We start from the raw sequence: 25,191 nt of genomic DNA, 5'->3' as shown, positions 1-25,191 counted from the left end.
CTGAATGCTATTGCCCAACATAGTAACATCATATCTGCAGGTATATTTTTCAATCTTGTAAAAGGGTACCAGTTATATCCCCAAATGCTATTAACTTGCAGATATGAGGTTAATCGGCAGGTTAAGAATGTTTGGGCACATGATTGGTTTCCTTCTACAATGCTAATATTATTGCTGTCACATTTTTTGATGCTGAGTGGTTACCATTGCTATTAGGAAAAACCTGTAGTAAATATCTTGTTGAACAAAAAGTTTCCTTGAAAACAATCTTAATATCATTAGATAGCAGATTAGTAATGGACCTTGCTACTACTTTTAATCTTTACAAAGGAAATTATCCTTGTAAAACAAAGAAAAAAAGTCATACACAAACCACTGGAACCAACTCCATGCTGTAGCTCCAATGGTGTCTAACATGACCAGAAGTGATGATGTCCATGTTACCTACCATGTGACGACAGAGGCCACTGAATAGTCACAGAGTCAGGAAATTGGTAGTCACAATCTCGTTACTCTCAGCCCCTGTGGAGACAATATGAGCTCCTGCACTAGATCCTGTGTTAAATAATGGGAATAATTCCAGACTAACAATGTCCAATCAATGCTGTTAGTGTAAGACTGTGTCTAAGTTTACTACTGAGAAAAAGGGAATGGTAACACATTGTTGGAAATGTATTCATAAATATTAAAAGGAATAGTGACAGATCCAGTGGTGATAGCTGATAGCACTCTAAAGGTCCCATACACATTGAACAAAATTTGTCCAAACTCATCAGTTTGGGGGACCAGCTAACTGTCTGATGTGTGTAGGGAGCTACCGATTCCTGGTATCATATAATTTCAGAGTAGATAACAATTGGGCAAGTGAAATTTGACCACCCATTACTTCTGTTTTCAGGAAAGATAAGTCACTGTTTGAGATGCCTGTCAGCAACCCTTTCCCCTCTGTCCTTATTGAAAATATATGACTATTCAGTGAACTGAGCTAGTTATTTCCGTGGGGCAATCAAAAGAGATAGCTATAGATCAATAGCTTTCTAATGTGCAGTATATTGTGAGCTTATTAATGCCATGAAATGCATATTCATTTTCAATAATATCAAAGACAGCTATTCCTCTGAATCCCATACACATGAGGCCTGGTTTAACTTATCTCTCTTAAAACAAAAAAATGGACATATTGAAATCCTATTGCCTGATCCTTCTCTACACTGACATCAGCCATTAGCAGGCACTTTGAAGGCCATTCTACTCAATTAATGGCCTGTCACCTATTTAGCCATCAAAAAACTAGTTTGTATGATCAGTCTAATATCCTTGGTCATTTTTATCCAAGAATATTTATTTATGTTTGTTTCACCTATTATAACTTCTTATATAAGATGACCTGAAAGAAAATAAAAGACTGTCATGCTAATCCATAATTGTTATTATAATGTGTAATAAATAACTACTGAAACCAGCAGAAAACTTAAAAAATAGCTTTCTGCACTCAGTTATTATAGAAATTATTTGAAGAATCCAATTGTTGGTAATAATCAGAATGTAAGAACAACATTATTTTTTAAAATACCAGCATGAATTTTATTGCTACCAGCACCGTATTTTCACAGAAAATTAACAATTTACTTTCACTATAAGTTTCAAACCTCTTTCACAAAGTCATGTACAGAGCAATTGATGTCTATCATTAAAAGCGTGTCTCTGCCTCTGAGTGGCAATATGTCACAGCGCATATTTGTGCAACTGTTCAGAGCAATTTGTTAAATGGTGTTTTTCCATGCTGACATAAATGGTGTGCTTTACCGCACCACTAACCACATATTTTGGTTGGCAAGAAACTAATGTCTCACACTCATTTGCACAAGGAAATCATTATGTGCAATCTCAGTACACTGGATAAATATCACCGCCTGATGAGTATATTGAGAAGCACCAGAGTTATACTGTATTTCAAAAGCTAGTAGGTTCAGATTCTTTAGCACTTCAAGGGTGCACAAGGCATCTTTTTCAGGTAGGATCATGCCAAAACCTGCTTGAAAAAGATCTTATAGTGCTTATGTGAATACATATATGCACGGCAATTTCAAAACACCTTGCTTATATTTTCAACTTTTTTTTGATGATCTTTTAACTGTTTCAGGTTTCAAAATCCACAAAGCAGTTAAAATAAGTGACCTGAGCATTATTCAGGTTGCTTTCACTTGGAAACTATAAATAAAATACACAAAAAGGGACAGCAGCGAAACAGGTTAAAAAATAGACAAATAAGACATTTTTGCTTAAAGGTCTTCGTCTAGCAAAACTCAGTGTGTACGACGGCTTCTTAAAGGGAACCTATCACCAGCGCTATGAAATAGCAGCTAAAAATATCACCTTATTCAGCATCTGCTATGCATTCCCTAAATCCTTATAGAACTCCCTGATTCCCCTTGTATACTCCCCAAAGCCTTTTTTAATTTCTCCTGCCCTGTATGGTAATCTTCTCAGTCTGTTCCAATGGGCGTGGTTTTGGGCCTCTGCATTTCGCCCCCCTGGTTTCTGCTCGCAGTCCTCCTGACATGGATAACGATCCACATCGCCATGCGACATATCGCACCTGCTCAGAAATATTGCATTTTAGGAGTGCATACTATGCTTTGCCCAATTGTGGGAAAAGGAGAAAAATAGAAGTGCGCATGCACTGGCAAATGTTGTTCCAGTACATGAGCCAGAAATACGTGTGTTGGCGCATGACACTTCTGCTTTTCAGCTTTGCTCGCAGTTGAGCAAAGCATACTGCGCATGTGCAAAATGCAATGTTTCTGAGCAGGCGCGAGATGTTGCACGGCTCAAGAAGCATCAACCATGAAGTAGGATGGCAAGCAACAGCTGATAAGAGTGATGTAGAGGCCCGAAAACATGCCCATTATACTGGACTGAGAAGGTTACCATACAGCGGTGAGAAATTAAAATGTTTTTCGGGGTATACAGGGGAGTCAGTGGGTTACATTTGGATTTAGGGAATGCATAGCAGATGCTGAATAAGGTGATATTTTTAGCTGCTATGCCACAAAACTGGTGACAGATTCCCTTTAAATGCGCTGTGTGCACAAGAGCTGAGGCCATGTTCACACGTTCAGTATTTAATCAGTATTTTACACCAGTATTTGTAAGTCTAAACCAAGAGTGGGTGAAATATACAGAAGTGGTGATGTGTTTCTGTTATACTTTTCCTCTAATTGTTCCACTTCTGGTTTTGGCTTACAAATACTGATGTCAAATACTGACTAAATACTGATCGTGTGAACATGCCCTAAGATGGCCATATCCAGCACAAATCTATTAGGAAGAAAACAAAAAATATCTCTCTGACTCCACAACACACATGCCAAGCCTCCATTTATTGTGTATGATGAGAGGAGAATAAGAGGCTAATCGCAGAAAGAACTAATGGATTGGGTGTTTAAATTAGAAATCCACTAAGCTTCTATCCATTGACATCGTATGATGGGCAGAGTCAGGAGGGTCCCATACACATCGACATAATGGTCTTTAATTGGCATAGGAACATTTACACTTTGCCTATTGAGTAAACCAGGTTATGTATGGCTTTAAAATGTTTTACAGTGCTTCTCACAATATATTGCATGATTTATAAATTTCCTCTTAGCCTTCCCTGAGTGTCTTTCTCTTGACCCCATAGCTTAGCTAACATATAAATACACATGGTTCAGTGCGTTAATATGTAAATGTTCCGCTCAGCAGATGCCCTTCCTCCAGGGTTAGTTTTGTGCCTATAGGATAATCCAACCCTGTTCCTAGTCTGGTGCTTGAAAAATGCTGCAAAGGACTACAAAAAATGCAAATCCATTTTCTACTGTAATTTCCTGAAATATAATTGTTTCTTCTAAGAGTGATATAAACAGGAAAAATGTTATTTAACACAAAGTAAAATTTGTAATCTGGAAATAAAGCTGTTGGTTAATAAAACATTCTATTTAAGAGGTGCTAAATGATGATAAACAATTTTCAGCACAAATGTGCTAGTGAATAGCAATGTGAATATTTTCTGTGACTTTATATCCTCTAGTGGCTTGTAGTCATTGGCTATTTGAATAATTGAAGCCGATAGGTAGTTCAGTCAAAGCTTAGAAAGAGAAACGCATGTAGAATACATTGTATATTATGTGTTATAGATCAAATGTATCAGACAGATATACAGTAGGAGTGAATATAAAAAAGGATTTTTCACAGTTGATATACTTCTCTTTCTGTATAGAAATTTATCTTGTCCCGCATACATGTGACATATAATACACTGAACAGAATGAATCATTCATGCTTTCTTATATTTTCCTTGTACTGGTTTAATCTATATGATTTTTAAGGTGCTATCACATGGACTGATTTTCAGAAAAACACCAGTTTGTAGTGCCATTGTGTTTTAATCTTTTTTGTCTCTAGATATTTCCTAGAAGTCAGTAGGAAAATACTTAGCACAGTGCATTCATTATTGTTTATGTGCCTTTTACCTGTGTCCTTTGCATTTTATTTTACTTTTTAAAAATTGCAGAATGCTATTAGTATAGTGTTTTTCAGATAGTCTATGACATTTTTTCCTATAAACCACCAATATTTTTTCCTCTCTTAAGCTGCCACCAGTTTTTTTTGTGTGTAAACAAATACCACCATCTTCATCAGCACCTATGCTGTGTTCAACAAAGTTGTATATTATCCCCTGACTCCCCGTGTATATTCCCTCAAAAACCTTAGAATTGCTCCCGCACTGTATGCATTTCTGGATAGTCGGGTCAGATGGGCGTCATTGCTGTGGCATATGATCCTCACCTCCACTGGAACTTACCATCCTCTGGCTTTGATTAATGTGGATGATGCAAAATGCATCATCCACATAGCCGAAGGAAATTTTGTGTCTGTTCAGGAACATTGTCCAGATCACATAGGTGCACTTTGGTCTACCCTACTAAAGGCAGAGAGTACTGCATAACTACATATGCATACGGTCATCATTTTATAATGGTTTTTGTCATTTTTATCATTTTCAGGGTTTTTTTCCCAGTACAAATAATGTGATTCTCAATTAGATCTATGACAAGTATTGTTCTAAAACCACCATTTAAAAAAAATGTACAAAATATGTGACAAGGTATCTTTGATCTTCAATTCTAAAACATTTAAAATCGTGTTTTAAACAAGTTTAAAGTGGCTTTTGCCTCGTGAAAGAGATATAATTTTGATTTTTATTTTTCAGTAGCTACATGCATTATCATCAAGAAAACAAATGCCAAAATTCATTATAAATGCTTCTAATGTGCACCTTTGTACCCAGAGTAATGTCATTTCAGAAGCTGAAAGCATAATATGATAAATATTCATGTACGAACTTCATGAAATAGAAAACATATCTATATATTATAATTCCATTTTCCTAGTACAAGATATACTTTGCTGGTAAATCAAAAGACCAATTGCTGATAAGTAGAAAAGCTTCTCAGAATTTAGCTTAACCCATGAACTTTGTATAATTTGAGTCTCAATTAGTTATAATTACATCTTTCATTTTACTTGAAATGCAGTTGGAAAACTAACATTGGAAAAATTGCTTTGAACTTATTTATGAGCGTGAAATCTCGACTTTCTTTGAGACTTGTTCTATAAAGTGATCAACACTTTAGTGGTCAAGGTTAGGAAATACCAGGTGAATATCATGAATTAGATTAATATTCAATATACAAAATGTTCATCACTTTGCATTCTATTTGGAGCCAACTTTATATAAGATGGATATTTTAATTGTAATGCAGATGTATGGACAGGAATTCCTAACTTACTAAATGAAGAGCTAAGCAAGTGATTTTTTTTAAGGAATACTTGTACTCAATACCAAAATCACTTCTAATTAAATGCATAAATGCATGATAATGATGAGATTCACCATTTGGTGATTTACAAAATGATATGCACCTAAATTCGTTAGTAAGGTACATGTCAAGAAGTAGAAATACACAGTCATATCAAAAATAATTGAGACTGAAAAATTTTGGTTTTCACAGGGTTCAGTTTTTGCTGCTTGAGATTTTTAGGTCTCTTGGTCAGTAGAAGACAAAATGGGAACACTTTATGGTGAAGTCCTGGTGATAAAAAACAGGGAAAAGTTGATGGGAACTACTCACCTTGTGGAGTTGTGCAAGTCTGGTTCAACTCTGATGAGAATTGTAGTGAAGTGGAATTCCTCATATAGACTGTTGTTCCATCGATTGAAGCCGAAAGAGCAAAACAATTGCAAAGCAAAAAATGAGCAAACTAACATTTTGGTGGGTATTGTCATGATGGTTTGCACCTGTGCTGCCCCAGCCTTTATCAATGGATGTCTGTTGCATCCTGCTAGTGCATTAGTCAGGGTTTGGTGAGTCAACCTTTCAAATGTGTTTTTCTGAATTTTTGGGAATTTTCTCCTTATGTGCATGGGTACTGTCATGATGAAGACAAGGGATGAGAAGGTGTAGAAAAAAACATTTATTAAAAGACAGCAACAGGTTTCAAAATCGATTTAATTTCTTCCTCAGGCTTTCATACAAAGAAGAATGAAGGTGAATAACATATAAGCATGTCACAAAGGTGATGGAAAATATTTAGTTAGTAAACTCATGGGTAAATAAGGCAGATCCACAACATGTGATATATAGGACAGTAGTGGCAAAAAACAGTCATAATAATAGATAGGAAGAAGAGGGCAACAAGCGAGCTGATCATTAAAGCCCATTTTAGTCAAAAATGTTTTAAAAGAAATTAACTTTATTGAAAATCATGAAGGCAACAAATGCATATACAAAAAAACAGGGGCACACACCGAGATTTTATAAAAATATTATATAACAATAAATGTGCCAAGGTTGATATATGTATCATAGGCTGCTGATAAATGACATGACACTTCGATGTCTTCTTCAGTACAAACCCCAAATTTCAATAATTAATGAAATTTGTGGTTTGTACTAGAGAATGAGTCTGAGAGACTCCGAAATACATTGACATTAAGCCAACAATTCCTCATTTCATCGTGGCTTGTCATTTATCAGCAGCACAGGATACTTCCATTGCACTTGGCACATTTGTATACAGGTGCTTCTCACAAAATAAGAATATTATTAATTTTCTAATTTCAGTTCAATAAAAAAGTGAAACTCATGTATTATATAGAGTCATTACAAACAGAGTGATCTATTTCAAGTGTTTATTTTTGTCAATGTTGATGATTATGGCTTACAGACAATGAAAACCCAAAAGTCATTATCTCAGTAAATTAGAATAAATAACAAAAAACACCTGCAAAGGCTTCCTAAGCATTTAAAAATGTCCCTTAGTCTGTTTCGGTAGGCTTATCAATCATGGGGAAGACTGTTGACTTGACCGATGTCCAGAAGGCAGTCTTTTACACACTCCACAAGGAATCATTGGTAAAGAAGCTGGCTGTTCACAGAGTGCTGTATCCAAGCATATTAATGGAAAGTTGAGTGGAAGAAAAAAGTGTGGTAGAAAAAGGTGCACAAGCAACTGGGATAACCAAAGCCTTGAAAGGATTGTTAAGAAAAGGCCATTCAAAAATTTGGGGAAGATTCTCAAGGAGTGGACTGCTGCTGGAGTCATTGCTTCAAAAGCCACCACACATAGATACATCCAGGACATGGGCTGCAAGTGTTCCATTCCTTGTTTCAAGCCACTCATGACCAATAGACAATGTGAGAAGAGTTTTACCTGGACCAAGGAGAAAAAGAACTGGACTGTTGCTCAGTGGTCCAAGGTGTTGTTTTCAGATGAAAGTAAATGTTGCATTTCATTTGGGAATCAAGGTCCCAGAGTCTGGAGGAAAAGTGGAGAGGCACACAATCCAAGCTGCTTGAGGTGTAGTGTGAAGTTTCCAGTGATTGTTTGGAGAGCCATGTCATCTGCTGGTGTAGGTCAACCGTGTTTTATCAAGACCAAAGTCAGCACAGCCATCTACCAGAGAATTTTAGAGCACTCCATGCTTCCCTCTGCCGACAAGCTTTTTGGAGATGAAAATTTAATTCTCTAGCAGGACTTAGCCCCTGTTCACGCTGCCCAAAGTACCAATACCTGGTTTTAAAACAATAGCATCACTGTGATTGGCCAGCTAACTCACCTGACCTTAACCTCTTAGAGAATCTATGGGGTATTAAGAGGAAGATGAGAAACACCAGACCCAACAATGCAGACTAACTGAAGACTGCTGATCAAAGCAACCTGGGCTTCCATAACATATCAGCAGTGCCACAGGCTGATTGCCTCCATGCCACGCCACATTGATGCAGTAATTAATGCAAAATGAGCCCCGACCAAGTATTGAGTGCATATACTGAACATACTGTACATTTCAGTAGGGCAACATTTCGGATTTTAAAATCATTTTTTTAAGATGGTGTTTGTATTACTTAGATAATGACTTTTGGGTTTTCATTGGCTGTAACAAACACTTGAAATACAGGGTAGGCCATTTATATGGATACACCTAAATAAAATGAGAATGGTTGGTGATATCAACTTCCTGAATGCTGAGTTGCATCCAAAGAACACCATACCTACTGTGAAGCATGGGGGCAGCAACATAATACTTTGGGGCTGTTTCTCTGCAAAGGGACCAGGACGACTGATCCGTGTAAATGAAAGAATGAATCCCCATGTATTGTGAGATTTTGAGTGCAAACCTTCTTTTATCAGCAAGGGCATTGAAGATGAAATGTGGATGGGTCTTCCTGCATGATAATGATCTCAAGCACACCACCAAGGCAACAAAGGAGTGGTTTCGTAAGAAGCATATGAAGGTCCTGGAGTGGCCTAGCCAGTCTCCAGATCTCAATCCCATAGAAAACCTTTGGAGGGATGTGAAAGTCTGTGTTGCCCAACATCACTGCTCTAGAGGAGAGATGCATGGAGGAATGAGCCATCATACCACCAACAGTATGTGCCAACCTTGTGAAGACTTATAGAAAACATTTGACCTCTGTCATTGCCAACAAAGGATATATAGCAAAATATTGAGCTGAACTTTTTTTAATGACCAATATTTTCCACCATAACTTGAAAAATAAATCTTGCCAAATCAGAAAAGGTGATTTTCTGGATTTGTTTTCTCATTTTGACTCTCATAGTTGTGGTCCACCTATGATGTCAATTAAAGGCCTTTATCATCTTTTTAAGTGGGAGAACTTGCAGAATTGCTAGCTGACTGAATACTTTTTCCCCATTATACAGGTGCTTCTCACAAAATTAGAATATCATCAAAAAATTCATTTATTTCAGTTCTTCAGTACAAAAAGTGAAACTCATATTATATAGAGTCATTACAGAGTGATCTACAGCGACAGCCATTTATATGGATACACCTAAATAAAATGGGAATGGTTGGTTGATATCAACTTCCTGTTTGTGGCACATTAGTATATGGGAGGGGGGAAACTTTTCAAGATGGGTGGTGACAATGGTGGCCTCTCTCATCTTTTTAAAGGGAACCTGTCACCCCCCCAGGGTGTTTTTCAGTTAAAAAGCCACCTTCAGCAGCACTAAAGGGCCTGTCACACTAAGCGATATCGCTAGCAATATCGCTATAACATCACTGGTTTTTGTGACATTATAGCGATATTGCTAGCGATATCGCTATGTCTGATATTTACCTCCGACCGCTCCCCCGCTGGTTATCACTGATCGCGCAAGAACGTCCTGGACCGTTTCTCGTCATCAGCTTCCTGCTGGGCTTCCTGCTGTGGAGATGAGCGATGCGTGGACGCAGGCGGGAGGACGTTAGGATCGCCTCATCTGACAAGTAAGTAGCGACCCCCGACCCCCTGCGATGTAGCTGGTGAGATCTGCCTGTGTGGCAGCTCACTAGCGACCACTTAGCGATGCACCAGCGATCCTGACCGTGTCATAACTCTGGTCGGAATCGCTGGTGCATCGCTAAGTGTGACAGTACCTTAAGGCTGCATTCTGTGAAAGGTGGCTCTTTTTCTGACCCCCAGTAATGCCAAAATATTGACTTTTATAATTAGCTTCTCATACCTGTATTGTGTCCCACAGGTATGTTGTGTCCGCCAGTATCAGCCACCTACCATCCTCTTGATTTGAATCCCGGCGCCTACACCTGCATGTTGCAGAGGCCCCAGCCCTGCAGTGCTAATACATCATAACACACTGCACGGTGGGATCTGGGGCCTCCACAATGCGCGGGCGCAATAGCCTGATGTCAATTCTCGGGCAGCGCGCACTGTGCATGCCCGAGAACACTTGTTACAGCGCAGGCGCCAGGATTCAAATCAAGAGGAGGAAGTGACGCACGGGGCATCATGATGGACAGATGTGGGCGGCGCCAAGGCCTCGGACTGGTATGATTGACGGATGGTAGGTGGCTGATACTGGGGGACACAACATACCTGTGGGACACATTACAGGTATGAGGAGCTAATTATAAAAGTCTATATTTTGGCATTACTGGGGGTCAGAAAAAGAAGAGCCTCCTTCACAGAATGAAGCCTTTGTGCTGCTGAAGGTGACTCTTTAACTGAAAAATGCCCTGGTGGGGTGACAGGTTCCCTTTAAGTGGGAGAACTTGCACAATTGGTTGCTGACTAAATACTTTTTTCCTCATTGTATATATCCTTTGGAAGCTGCAGTGGCTATGATTTATGCATTTCTAGGTGTTGTGTCTCACAACTCATTAAAGTGAGCACTCCCTACCCTTTTTTTCCTCTTTAATTCATGGATAAGACCCTATTGTGCTTTTGCATTGCTTATCTAATATGTACAGTGGGTGTGGAAAATATTCAGACCCCTTTACATTAATCACTCTTTGTTTTGTTGCAGCCATTTGGCAAATTCAAAAAAAGTTAATTTTTTTTCTTTAATGTGCACTCTGCACCCCATCCTGACTGAAAAAGAAATTTTTGCAAATTTATTACAAAAAGAAAAACTGAAATATCACTTGGCCATAAGTATTCAGACCCTTTGCTCAGTATTGAGTAGAAGCACCCTTTTGAGCTAGTACAGCCATGAGTCATCTTGGGAATGATGCAACATGTTTTTCACACCTGGATTTGGGGATCCTCTGCCATTCTTCCTTGCTGATCCTCCCAAGTGCTGTCAGGTTGGATGGTGAATGTTGGGGGAAAGCCATTTTCAGGTCTCTTCAGAGATGCTCAATTGGGTTTAGGTCAGGGCTCTGGCTGGGCCAGGCCACAATGGTCACACAGTTGTTCTGAAGCCACTCCTTTGTTATTTTAGCTGTGTGATTAGGGTTATTGTCTTGTTGGAAGGTGAACCTTCGGTCAAATCTGAGGTCCAGAACACTATGGAAGAGGTTTTCATCCAGGATATTTCTGTACTTGGCCGCATTCATGTTTCCTTCAACAAGTCGTCCTGTCCCTGGAGCTGAAAAACACTCCCATAGCATGATGCTGCCACCATCATATTTCACTGTTGGGATTGTATTAGGCAGGTGATGAGCAGTACCTGGTTTTCTCCACAAATACCGCTTAGAATTATCGCCAAAAAGTTCTATCTTTGTCTCATCAGACCAGAGAATCTTATTTCCCAAAGCCTTGGATTCCTTCTTGTGTGTTTTGGGAAACTCTATGCAGGTTTTCATATGTCTGGCACTGAGGAAAGGCTTTCATCTGGCCACTCTACCATAAAGACCCAACTGGTTAAGGGCTGCAGCGATAGTTGACTGTGGAACTTTCCCCATCTCCCTACTGCATCTGTGGAGCTCAGCTACAGTAATCTTGGAGTTCTTCTTTACCTCTCTTACCAAGGCTCTTCTCCCACAATTGCCCAGTTTGGCTAGACTGCCAGATCTAGGAAGACTTCTGGTGGTCCCAATCTTCTTCCATTTAAGGATTATGGAGGCCACTGTGCTCTTATGAACATTGAATACTGCCGAAATTCTTTTGTAACCTTGTCCAGATCAGTGCCTTGCCACAATTCTTTCTCTTAGCGCCTTGGCCAGTTCCTTTGACCTCATGATTTTCATTTGGTCTGAAATGCACCATGAGCTGTGAGGTCTTATATAAACAGGTGTGTGCCTTTACAAATCAAGTCCTATCAGTTTAACTAAACACAGCTGGAATACAGTTAAGGAACAGAACCATCTCAAGGAGAACCATTTGGACAAACGTGTCTAATAGTGCCATGAGCTCAGAACTGGCAGCAACCAGTGAAATCCAGCCATGCATCTACTTTTTTGAGAAGTCTGTCGAGATGTGGTCTTTAAAGACGAATTGCCAAAATCGACACCAATTTAGCAAATAGGGTAGAGGATTTGCTCAGGATAAATGGTATCTTCGATGCTGAGAAATTACACCAGATATTCCTATATATTGCAATGCCATCAGAGAGGCTCTGGCTCCACATTTATTCTGCAGCAGGACAATGACCTCCAAATATACAACCAATGTCCCAATATCTTTAAAAACTATCTTCAGCAGAAAGAAGAACAAGAAATCCTGGGGCTAATGATTTTATCGAAAATAGCACTGATTTTTGTATCATCCAGTCTATCTCCAATTTAATATAGAGATAGAAGTATTTACAAAAGTCTATATCCACAAAAGATCTGTGGTTACCTCTTCAAGATGTATGACATAATCGACCTTCTGATTATCTCCAAAACTGTGCACAAGTGTTTCTTGAATTAATGCTACTTTGTCTTCAATGTGCTAGAAAAATATGTTCTAGTCCCCGTGACTGCATGTTTCATCGCTGCTCGACAGCTGCAAAATATGAAGAGATGGCTTGTTTGTTAGGCAATCCTTGCATGTGTTGCTGCTGTCCAACGACCATGAGACATGCAGGCATATGGCCTAGTGTAAGAACTGGTGTTCTACTCACCTCTTTACGAGACAATGTTACAGATGGTCATAGATTATAGTGCAATAACAGAGTCCATTATTTTCAGACTATTAATAACCTTTATTTTTATGACAATAGACTCTAATTTGGCTTCAACTGTTACCTAAGCTACGTTGTCCAAATCTGAATTTGTCAGTTTGATTCCACTAGAGTCCCAGTGTTCCCCAACTCCAGTCCTCAAGAGCAACCAACGGTTCATGTTTTCAGGATTTTCTTAGTATGGCCCAGGTGATAATTGCAGTACCTGCATAGGCAATAATTCCGTCACCTGGGCAATACTAATGAAATCGTGAAAACATGACCTGTTGGTTGCTCTTGAGGACAGGAGATGGGAAACATTGCAATAGACAGAGTGCATATATTTACAGAAAGTAATTTGATTTGTTTTTCTAATTTAATAAGTCTAATAAACAATATTTGGAGTATGTTGTAGTATATTGTATAGAATTAGGAAGCTTTTTGGACAAGTGTATTTCAGTAAATCATATTACAGAGGTAATTTAATCTTAATAATAAATGCTGATAAACTCTAATTTCAAAATGTAAAGCAAAAACATCAAAATTAGTCTTTTACTTAGAACATATGCTACAATTATGGAATCTATGGAAATGCCTAAAGGCAAATAAAGGAATATATTAATCTTTTATTTTTAAACTAACTTCAAAATATAAATTAAACACAAACATTTAAGTCTGCCTGCCGTCAAATATGCTAATATCACTATAAAGAGAAAGGAGGGACAGTGTAAATATTCTGGAGGGGGAAGTTGGTCATGCATGTTTTAATACCCCTTGTGCCACAAAAGCAGGTGCATAATGAAATATTCCTAGCCTGTTGTAGCATTTCCAGTGATCTCCTGATTTATTGCTACAGCTATCACTTGGAGCAGAGTGAGCAAGAGATTCAAGTAGCAGCCTGGAGTTAACTGTTTGTCAGTTGCCAAGCAACTTAAAATGCAGGTCCGATCTACATAGTACTCTTCAATGAAGTTTTTGAAAGTCATTGCAGAGTGAACAGCTGCATGAAAATAATGAGTTAGTTGTCAAAGACAGATGGACTCCACGTAGGGAAGGCTGAGATGGTTAATTACCATCACTGCATTCTTGATATCTGTATACACAGCACTAAAGAAGTCATGTGTATGCAGTTTAGGAAGCATTGACAGAGCTTCCACCTGCAGACCCACTGATCATATTTATGGCAGGAACCCATAGAAAGCACAGAAAGCAAGAGCTTTTGGTACCTAATAGACAAAGACAAGTTCCTAATAGACCAAGATCAGCTTCACAGTGCAGGCAGGAGGCTGAATTTGATCTGTAATTGGGGCTAAAATGACAGCCATTGCCAAATGGAAATCAGCAATAAAATAATCATATTTAAATGTTAAATTACCTTTTTATGACTTTATGGGGGCCCACATGTGAAATAAATGAAAAAAAAAACTATAGAAAGGAAAATTAAAAAAATGAAACAAAATGAAAAAGTAGAAAGCCCCTTTTAGTCCAAATTAATGTTTCTCGGCTCACCTCTGTTCTAAAAAGCTGTGTCCACTATATATGTAAATGTTATGGTAATGGGAACAAAATTCAAAATGTAGTTTTGTGATTATTTATGGTTATGAAAAAATACTTAAGTAAAACAGATTCTAATTTCCCTTTTTTCTTAACATTTCAGACAACATCATAAAAAAGAATAACAACAACATAAAAATTGGGACCCATGTATCATGAAAAAAGAGGCAAAAATTATTGGAATATCCAATCAAAAAGCCCCTAAAACCGAGTTTATGAAAAAAAGTACCTGGTAGTGAATAGGGATAATTGATCTAGTATTCATCTGAATAATAAATGCTAGTGCACATCACTTAAATGAGTAAGATGAGCAATAGCCCAAAAAGCACTTAGAAGTCAAAAAGTTGTCAACAACACCTAGCTGATAAGGTGTGAACTGCTTTCAAGTATCATTGCAGATGTTGATTACATTTCTTCTCTCTTTATCCATTACATGTTGTTGCTAACTTTTTTAGGACTGCAGATATAACTAGAGGGACTAAGGAGCACATGGTGCAGAAAGGCAACCACTGCACTTGTGGTCAACTTGCATAACCACAAGAGATGTATGTTTACACTGCTCTCACCATCCTCCATATAGAGATGTCATCAGTTTTGAGGGGTCCAAGTTGCCCATTAACTGTTTTTAACCATTTTTGGGGGGTAAGTAGGGCCAATAAACATTGTTTTATAATTTCTAATAAATTGAAAGGAAAAAATAATGATGTGGAATAAAATGGTGAAGAAAAATCATTTTTTAAGGTTTTGTTTTTACAACCTTTAGTGTAGAGTAAAATGACCTGGCAACATGATTGTGCATGTCAGTACAATTACAGCAATTTCATGTCTTGCATTGAGGAGAGGCTTTTGTCAGGCCGCTCTGCCACAAAGCCCCAACTGGTGGAGGGCTGCAGTGATAGTTGACTTTGTGGAACTTTCTCCCATCTCCCTACTGCATCTGTGGAGCTCAGCCACAGTGATCTTGGGGTTGTTCTTTACCACTCTCACCATGTCTCTTCTCCCACAATTGCTCAGTTTGACTGGACTGCCAGGTCTAAGAAGACTTCTGGTGGTCCCAAACTTCTTCTATTTAAGGATTATTGAGGTCACTGTGCTCTTGATTACTGCAGAAATTCTTTTGTAACATTGGCCAGATGTGTGCCTTGCCACAATTCAGTCTCTGAGCTCTTTGCCCAGTTCCTTTGACCTCATGATTCTCATTTGGTCTGACATACACTGTGATCTGTGAGGTCTTATATAGACAGGTGTGTTTCTTTACAAATCAAGTCCTATCAGTTTACCTAAACACAGCTGGACTCCAATGAAGGAGTAGAACCATCTCAAGGAAGATTACAAGGAAATGGACAGCATGTGACTTATATATGAGTTTCTGAACAAAGGGTCTGAATACTTATGACCATGTGACATTTCAGTTTTTCTTTTTTAATAAATTTGCAAAAATTTCTACATTTCTGTTTTTTTCAGTCAAGATGGGGTGCAGAGTGTACATTAATGAGAAAAAATGAACTTTTTTGAATTTACCAAATGGCTGCAAGGAAACAAAGAGTGAAACATTTAAAAGGGTCTGAATACTTTCCATACCCACTGTACTTATGAGTAGCGATATCTGGACCAGTGGAAGTGCGGGTTCTGGTATCTGACCAAACTTTATTTTAGTCCAAAGTTTGGTTTAGGTACCAGAACTATACTCAAACTTGAACCTGAGCCTGAACCTCATTGAAATCAATGGTGAAGCACTCTTCACTCTCTCTCTTCCCCAGACTCCCAAAATGTAAAATGGACTTCTGTGTTCAGAGTTCAACACCAGACACGAGGTGTTCAGTACTAAGCCTGAACTTTATGGTTCGGGTTTACTCATCTCTACATTTGAGCAAAAGTGAATAGATAAGAAGTGGTAAAAAAAACTTTTATACTCCTAAGGAACAAGCTATAAAAATGTATCTATGACTTTTACTGTGCAAGCATACAGTAGGTCTTATGCAAACATATGTATAGTCGTAGCTAATGTTTCTTATATGAGTTTAACATAATCTGCTACATAATATCCCTAGGAAGCAAATTCAGAAAACTGCTTTACATAATGTATCAAACCACAAGAAGTAATTCATTGTACTTTGTAAATTTCTATTCCAAATATAGAATAGTCAATGGAGTACCTCAAAATCAATATACTAGTCATTCATTATTAATTGGTTAAATTAATTAAACATGTAATATGCAATTCCCATAGCCATGGATAAATGCCTAAGTGTGCATTGTTTTGAGTACAGTCATGTGCAGTTGCAAGCAGTAAATCATCCAATTTTAGATATGTCAGCAAAGGCTCTCAGTGGAACAGACCACTTTCTGTGCCTGTGTAATGAATATGGCATTCATCAATTTATTAAAGATTTATTAATTTACAGATGAGATGCTACAATTACAGACTTTAACTTGTTCTCTGCTGCACTTTACATTAATAACTTAAAAACAAAATTAATTATTAAAAGATCAAAGTTAGAAAACCCACTAAAAGTTTCTCAAAATAAATAAAATAGAAATATGCAGTAGTTTTCTTAACAGCTGGTTAGGAAAGTGATTTGATGAAGAAATGTTTGCATCAATTAAGTATAATAAATGCTATATGATAAGAATAGGTTGAAATCATATTTTTTTCTTGATTAAAATAATATGATTTTGGAAATCTTAATGATATAAAAATATTGGGGTCTCAGATGTCACAATAAAATCCTTAGATTGTTGCAATATTAACACAATTATAATGGTTTCCTCTAGAAGGAAACTCATATGACTAGAGATGAGTGAAGCATCTTATAGCCCTTAGAATTAGTTAAGCATTTCATGAATAATTTGAATTCACTGAAATCTGTGTTGCTTGTGATTTGATTTGCATAAATCCCACAAAATGGCAGCCAGTTGGATTTGTTTGAGACCTGATTAGAAAATAAATAGGGATGTGCGGACCCATGGAGTCCACAAATCGAGTCCAAAGTTAGTTTAGTATACAAGAACTGTATCCAAACTTGAAACAGAATCTGAACCCCATTGAAAACAATGGAGACTCGAACTTTGGACCTTAAAAAAAATCTCTTTCTATGCAATTTACTTCTCCTGAAACTCTGAACATTGCCACAGACCTCCGTTTGAAGTCTGTGTTCGGTGTTCAGCATCGAACACTAACTGTATGGTGTGAAGGACAAACTTTTAAGTTTGTGTTTGCTCATCTCTAAAAACAAAATACATACTCACTTTGTCTAGGTCATTCTTTGCCTAGCCCTGCTATTGTAGCTCCCTGCTTATCCTCCAGTCTTCCTTTTGGATCTTCCAGCCTCCAGTTTTCAGGTTTTCTGGCACTAACTTAGTTCTACTTAGTTTTAGAAAGCACGACTAACATTATAAAGTCTATTCAATGCCAGAAGATAAATCATGCTGAGAAATTCCTTTTAATGATATCAACATTAACTTGCAGACATTAAGAGAGAAAAGACAAATTTATGCATATAACAAAACCTTAGAAATATGGGGTGTGAGGGTGAAAGATGATAGGTAAGGAAATGAGGTATGGGCATGGGGGTTATGTTATGCCATAAACCATTGTAACTTGAGACAACTGTCACTGGAATGTTCTTATATTGACGATAGTCATGGGGCTCAGTTTGGGTCTTGAGATTAGAAATGAGCAAATAAGTTCAGAAAACGATTGCCAAACATATATTCAGAATGAATATGGTACATTCGGATTTGTGATCGGTAACACGAGCATTTTTCGTAAAATCAGAAAAAGTCAGTAACATTCGGTAAAAGTGCAGGAAAATAATTACGTTAGCACTAGAGTTGAGCGACTTTTGGTTTTTTAGGGTCGCGTTTCGTTTCGTGAAACCCGACTTTTCCAAAAGTCGGGTCGAGCAAGATCGTCCGATTATAGGGAAAAGTCGGGGTCGTCCCGAAACACGAAACCCAATGTAAGTCAATGGGGAATAAAAGTCGGCAGTGAGAGGAGGACAGGAAACACACCTACAGTGCCCATTTGAATGCCAAAAGCATCAATTCTTCTTACTTAAGCTTGTCAACCTTAATTAACTTCATAATACAAGTTCCGCACTGAAAAATGGTTATTTGGCTAAAGTTGTGGGGGGGAGGGCTGGCTGCAGGTTTTCATGTGCCCTGGGCGAAAGAGCGCCCCTTTAACACATACCACAACTCATCATGCTCCGATACGGCAGAGAAATAGCGGTATAGTACAATGAAAAATACCTCACTTTTTACATCTCATGAAGAGGCCCATCTATTTCTCCATACAGAATCATTGGTCCCATATAATGTTTGAAACAGTATATGATGAGCTCCACATAATACTACAGTATATGTTGGTCCCCATGGATGAAGCTCCACTGTCTTATGGGCCCAAATAATGCTCCAAACATAATGGGCCCCATTTCTAATGCTCTAGTGTATAATGGGCCCTGTAAATGCTGCTCCAGTGTCTGATGTCCACCTTTGGAATGTTCCAGTGTATGGTGGGCCCCATCTATCATTCTCCAGAGTATAGTGCTCCCCAAAAATTGCTGTCCCAACATTGAAAACAATCAAATAAGTCTCCTCGCTAGGGAATCCCTGTACTTGTCTGGACTCCTTGTCGTCCCCATCTTCCATCTCACTGCACAGTATTTCAACTTTGCAAGTGCTGTGATCCTGAGCAAGCAGGGGGGGCCCACTCGTTGGCGATGGCACTGGCACAGGGCCCCTGATAGTACGGTGGTGTGTCTGATGGTGGGTGGGCCGAACCTGCACTTTCATCTGCAGCTTCCTCTTTGTCACCATGTAAGATGGAACTGTATATGGGAAGGGTAACCTGAGTTTCATCAGGGTCAGATTCAGGTCATGTAGCGTGCGAGGGGAATGTAGTGGTCTGGGTCAATGTACCAGCAGATTCATCGAGCAGTGGCTGGGCATCAGTGCACTTGTGTCGCCCCCAGGAGTACAGTCGCCACAGTGGCATTACCTTCTTCCTAGGGAGTGTGATGTCATGCTTGGGAGCAACGAAGGATCTCTCTAGCAGGTTAACTGATTGGGCGGCGTTATTCCCACGAGTCATGACCCTCCAAACAGCGTTCATGAAGGCAAAGTGTTTGTTTTACGTGGGCAGTATGGTTGCAAAGCTGAACCTTAAAGGAATATCCAGAAGGGCACCACCAGGAGTGGAGCCTATGGTTAAATTCGACTCCACCTGGGAAACCTCAACCATGCCAGCTACAGAACAGATGCACACATTGCAAGCTTAATTCCGTTAACGAACGAGACTCCGTCATGCCCCGCGGTCCGACTCCGGCTTACTAGAGGGACACGTGAGGCTCTGGCACATGAGATTGGCCAATAACTGGTGTGTCACGCCCTTACATGTCCGTGGCTGCATGTGCGTTACACTGAAAAGGCCAGCGTTTGTCGCTTACAGGTGCAGATAACCCGCTGAACAACGTTAGTGATGGGGATCACTGATTACAATTATTACCTGCGAACAATGATTTCCCAGTAAGTGCAGGTCAACCGCAGTTCCGGAATTAGGCCTAACCGTCATTCCTGAAAAAATGAAAAACTTACGTGTGCAAACCACAGGTGCTGTAGCTTGCTTAACAGCTCGCCAGCCGTTCTCACGCCCAGTATGGATTACACGTGATTGCACAAAGGTGAGAAAGGGTACCGTATCCCCAGATAACATGTATGGATAGCGTACACATTCAAAATATATGTCTCAGGAGGCAGGCTCAGACGGTGTCAGGCCCAGTATGGATTGCACGTGATTGCACAAAGGTTAGAAAGGGTACCGTTTCCCCAGATAACATGTATGGATAGCGTACACATTCAAAATATATGTCTCAGGAGGCAGGCTCAGACGGTGTCAGGCCCAGTATGGATTGCACGTGATTGCACAAAGGTTAGAAAGGGTACCATTTCCCCAGATAACATGTATGGACAGCGTACACATTCAAAATATATGTCTCAGGAGGCAGGCTCAGACGGTGTTAGGCCCAGTATGGATTGCACGTGATTGCACAAAGGTTAGAAAGGGTACCGTATCCCCAGATAACATGTATGGATAGCGTACACATTCAAAATATATGTCTCAGGAGGCAGGCTCAGACGGTGTTAGGCCCAGTATGGATTGCACGTGATTGCACAAAGGTTAGAAAGGGTACCGTATCCCCAGATAACATGTATGGATAGCGTACACATTCAAAATATATGTCTCAGGAGGCAGGCTCAGATGGTGTCAGGCCCAGTATGGATTGCACGTGATTGCACAAAGGTTAGAAAGGGTACCGTTTCCCCAGATAACATGCATGGATAGCGAACACATTCAAAATATATGTCTCAGGAGGCAGGCTCAGACGGTGTTAGGCCCAGTATGGATTGCACGTGATTGCACAAAGGTTAAAAAGGGTACCGTATCCCCAGATAACATGTATGGATAGCGTACACATTCAAAATATATGTCTCAGGAGGCAGGCTCAGACGGTGTCAGGCCCAGTATGGATTGCACGTGATTGCACAAAGGTTAGAAAGGGTACCGTTTCCCCAGATAACATGTATGGACAGCGTACACATTCAAAATATATGTCTCAGGAGGCAGGCTCAGACGGTGTTAGGCCCAGTATGGATTGCACGTGATTGCACAAAGGTTAGAAAGGGTACCGTATCCCCAGATAACATGTATAGATAGCATACACATTCAAAATATATGTCTCAGGAGGCAGGCTCAGATGGTGTCAGGCCCAGTATGGATTGCACGTGATTGCACAAAGGTTAGAAAGGGTACCGTTTCCCCAGATAACATGTATGGATAGCGTACACATTCAAAATATATGTCTCAGGAGGCAGGCTCAGACGGTGTTAGGCCCAGTATGGATTGCACGTGATTGCACAAAGGTTAGAAAGGGTACCGTATCCCCAGATAACATGTATGGATAGCGTACACATTCAAAATATATGTCTCAGGAGGCAGGCTCAGACGGTGTTAGGCCCAGTATGGATTGCACGTGATTGCACAAAGGTTAGAAAGGGTACGTATCCCCAGATAACATGTATAGATAGCATACACATTCAAAATATATGTCTCAGGAGGCAGGCTCAGACGGTGTTAGGCCCAGTATGGATTGCACGTGATTGCACAAAGGTTAGAAAGGGTACCGTATCCCCAGATAACATGTATGGATAGCGTACACATTCAAAATATATGTCTCAGGAGGCAGGCTCAGATGGTGTCAGGCCCAGTATGGATTGCACGTGATTGCACAAAGGTTAGAAAGGGTACCGTTTCCCCAGATAACATGTATGGATAGCGTACACATTCAAAATATATGTCTCAGGAGGCAGGCTCAGACGGTGTTAGGCCCAGTATGGATTGCACGTGATTGCACAAAGGTTAGAAAGGGTACCGTATCCCCAGATAACATGTATGGATAGCGTACACATTCAAAATATATGTCTCAGGAGGCAGGCTCAGACGGTGTTAGGCCCAGTATGGATTGCACGTGATTGCACAAAGGTTAGAAAGGGTACGTATCCCCAGATAACATGTATGGATAGCGTACACTTTCAAAATATATGTCTCAGGAGGCAGGCTCAGACGGTGTCAGGCACAGAATGGATTTGACGGCCCAGATTACACAGCGGAGGAGCAGGGAGAGGTAAAGATTGCAAATGCTGGGGCCCTGCCCAAGCAAGGGGGGCCCACTCGTGGGCGTCGGTACTGGCACTGGGCCCCTCATAGTACAGCGGTGTGTCTGATGGCGGGTGTGCACCACCACCATCAGAGACACTTGATTGCACTATGAGGGACCCTGTGCCAGTGCCCGCGCCCAAGAGTCGGCCTACCCACCTGTCCAGGGCAACGGCACTCGCACAGTGTCGTGCGCTAGGTGGTGACCCCGGCCATGGGGGGGAGGCAGCACAGTTAGGGAGTTTTAGAAAGTGGCATATGTTGATGTTGGACATTCAGCTGATGCAAAAGGCGAAATAGGTGAAGTCCCAGGAAGAGGTGGACCAAAGCAAGCCATTTTTCTGTCACCCTATGTGTCATCAGGGGAAGGTGGGACAAAATCTTTGGAAACCCATGCGTGGTTCATTTTAATGAAGGTTAGATCATCCACATTTTGGGTTGACAGACGGGTCCTTTTTTCTGTCAGGATTGATCCAGCTGCACTGAAGACTCTTTCCGATAGCACACTTGCAGCTGGGCAAGCGAGCTCCTGTAAGGCATATTGTGCCAATTCAGGCCAGGTGTCCAGTTTAGCGGCCCAATAGTCAAAGGGGAATGACCTGTGTGGGAGAACATCGATATGGGAGGAAAAGTAGTTTGTAACCATAGTTGACAACTGCTGTCTCCTGTCACTTTCCATCGATGCAGTATTACCAGTTGTGTGAGCGGTATTTGAAAAATCAGTCCACAACATTGTCATGAAACCCCTGTCTCCAACGCCACTTCTGCTGTGTGCACCACGAACACCTCTGCCAAGCTGCCCCCGGCCCGTACGGCTCGTGTGAGAACCATCACCGCTGCTGTGTGCTGGGAATGCCTCAAGCAACCGATTTACCAGAGTTGCTTGTTTATTAGCCAATATTAGGTCAAGGTTCTCCTGTGGCATGATGTTTTGTAAGTTGCCTTTATAGCGTGGATCCAGGATGCTGGCCAACCAGTAGTCGTCATCGTTCATCATTTTGGCAATGCGGGGGTCCCTTTTTAGGATCTGCAAGGCATAATCTGACATGTGGGCCAATGTTCCCGGTGTCAATGATGCACTGCGAGTGCTGGGTGGAGGAGCACTTTCTGGCAAATCCACATCCCTCCAGTCACGCACAAACCCTGTACCAGACCTTGCCATGCCAACATTTTCACTTGCCCCACGAGATGCATCCTCCTCCCCTAAGTAATCATCCCCATCATCATCCTCCTCCTCCTCTTCTTCCTCCACCTCGTCCAGGAGAGGTCCCTGAGCAGACAATGGCTGAATGTCATCAAGGATTCCCTCCTCCTCTTCCTCCTCATCAACATTGGCTGCAGACGCCTGCTCCTTAAGGTGCGTCAAAGTTTGCATGAGCAAACGCATAAGTGGGATGCTCATGCTAAGGATGGCGTCGTCTGCGCTTACCAGCCGTGTGCATTCCTCAAAACACTGAAGGACTTTACAGAGGTCTTTCAGCTTCGACCACTGCACACCTGTCAACTCCATGTCTGCTCTCAAAGTGCCTGGCCGTGTATCCTCCCACAAATGCATTATGACCTGCCTCTGCTCGCACAGCCAATCCACCATGTGCAGGGTGGAGTTCCACCTTGTTGCAATGTCGATAATGAGGCGGTGGTTGGGAAGGTGGAGCAATTGCTGCAGCTTCTGCATACGAACGGAGTGTACAGGCGACCGGCGGATGTGCGTGCACAGTCTTCGCACCTTCTGGAGCAGGGCTATTAACTCCGGATAATTTTTGAGGAAGCACTGCACCACCAGGTTCAAGGTGTGAGCCAAGCAAGGTATGTGGCTGAGTTTTGAAAGGGCTATGGCTGCCACAAAATTACGGCCGTTATCACTAACTACCTTGCCTGCCTCAAGATGTACACTGCCCAGCCATGACTCAGTTTGTTGCTTCAAGTACTCGGCCAGCACCTCGGCGGTGTGTCTGTCGCCCAAACACATCATCTGCAACACAGCCTGCTGACGCTTTCCACTAGCTGCTCGATAGGGGGACACATCGTGTGCAACAGTGGCAGCTGCAGATGGAGTGCTCGTACGACTGCGCTCTGTGGACGAGCTTTCGCTTCTGGAGGAGGAGGAGGAGGAGGAGGGTCGAACGCCTACAGCCAACTGTTTCCTATACCATGGGCTAGGCAGCACTGTCCCACCACCGCTGTCCCCTGTGGACCCTGCATCCACCACATTAACCCAGTGCGCAGTGATGGACACGTAACAGCCCTGGCCATGCCGACTGGACCATGCATCAGTTGTGAGGTGCACCTTTCCGCTCACTGACTGCTTGAGTGCATGGACAATGCGGTCTTTCACATGATGGTGGAGGGCTGGGATGGCTTTGCGAGAGAAGAAGTGGCGACTGGGTAGGTCATAGCGTGGTACTGCATTGGCCATGAGTTCGCGGAAAGCTGTGCTTTCCACCAACCGAAAGGGCATCATCTCAAACGAGATTAGTTTGGCAATGTGGGCGTTCAAACCCAGTGTACGCGGATGAGAGACTGAGTACTTTCTTGACCTACTCATAGTGTCTAGGAGGGTGAGCTGGACTTGAGAGCTGCATATGGTGGAAGTAGCGGTGGACAGGGCGGACTGAGAGAGGGTTGATGATGGTGATGGAGTTGGTGTTCTTTCTGATGGCCTAGAATCAGTCTTTCGTTGATATAACAGTGGGATTCCCTGACTGCTGTGGCCTTGCAACGACACCTCAACATTTGCTGCTGTGCTAAGCGGTGGGCTTACAGTGGGGGAAACAATGTAGCGTTGCTGACTACCTTCGTTGTGATCAGTTGCACATGTGGCACTTGAGGTTTGGTGTTGTGTCCACGCTTGCAAGTGCATGCTGGTTAAATGTCTAAGCATGCAACTGGTATTCAAATTTTTCAGATTTTTCCCTCGGCTAAAGGTCTTTGCGCACTTCTTACAGATAACCTTGGCCTGATCATGAGGATTTTGGTCAAAA

The 25,191-nt window shown here is 41.0% G+C and overlaps 1 protein-coding gene across 1 annotated transcript in view; it reads left to right on the top strand.

The window, feature by feature from the left end:
• GRIK2 (glutamate ionotropic receptor kainate type subunit 2) overlaps nucleotides 1-25,191 on the top strand; it is a 1,148,051-nt gene that overhangs the window by 144,781 nt on the left and 978,079 nt on the right. The gene's annotated exons all lie outside the window — the stretch shown is intronic.

The sequence above is a fragment of the Dendrobates tinctorius genome, unplaced genomic scaffold, assembly GCF_039654945.1.
Source record: "Dendrobates tinctorius isolate UK_male_01 unplaced genomic scaffold, ASM3965494v1 ptg000111l, whole genome shotgun sequence".
Classification (NCBI taxonomy): Eukaryota; Metazoa; Chordata; class Amphibia; order Anura; family Dendrobatidae; genus Dendrobates; species Dendrobates tinctorius.
Note: the sequence above shows the minus strand (reverse complement) of the source record. Positions and strands in the feature narration are given on the sequence as shown.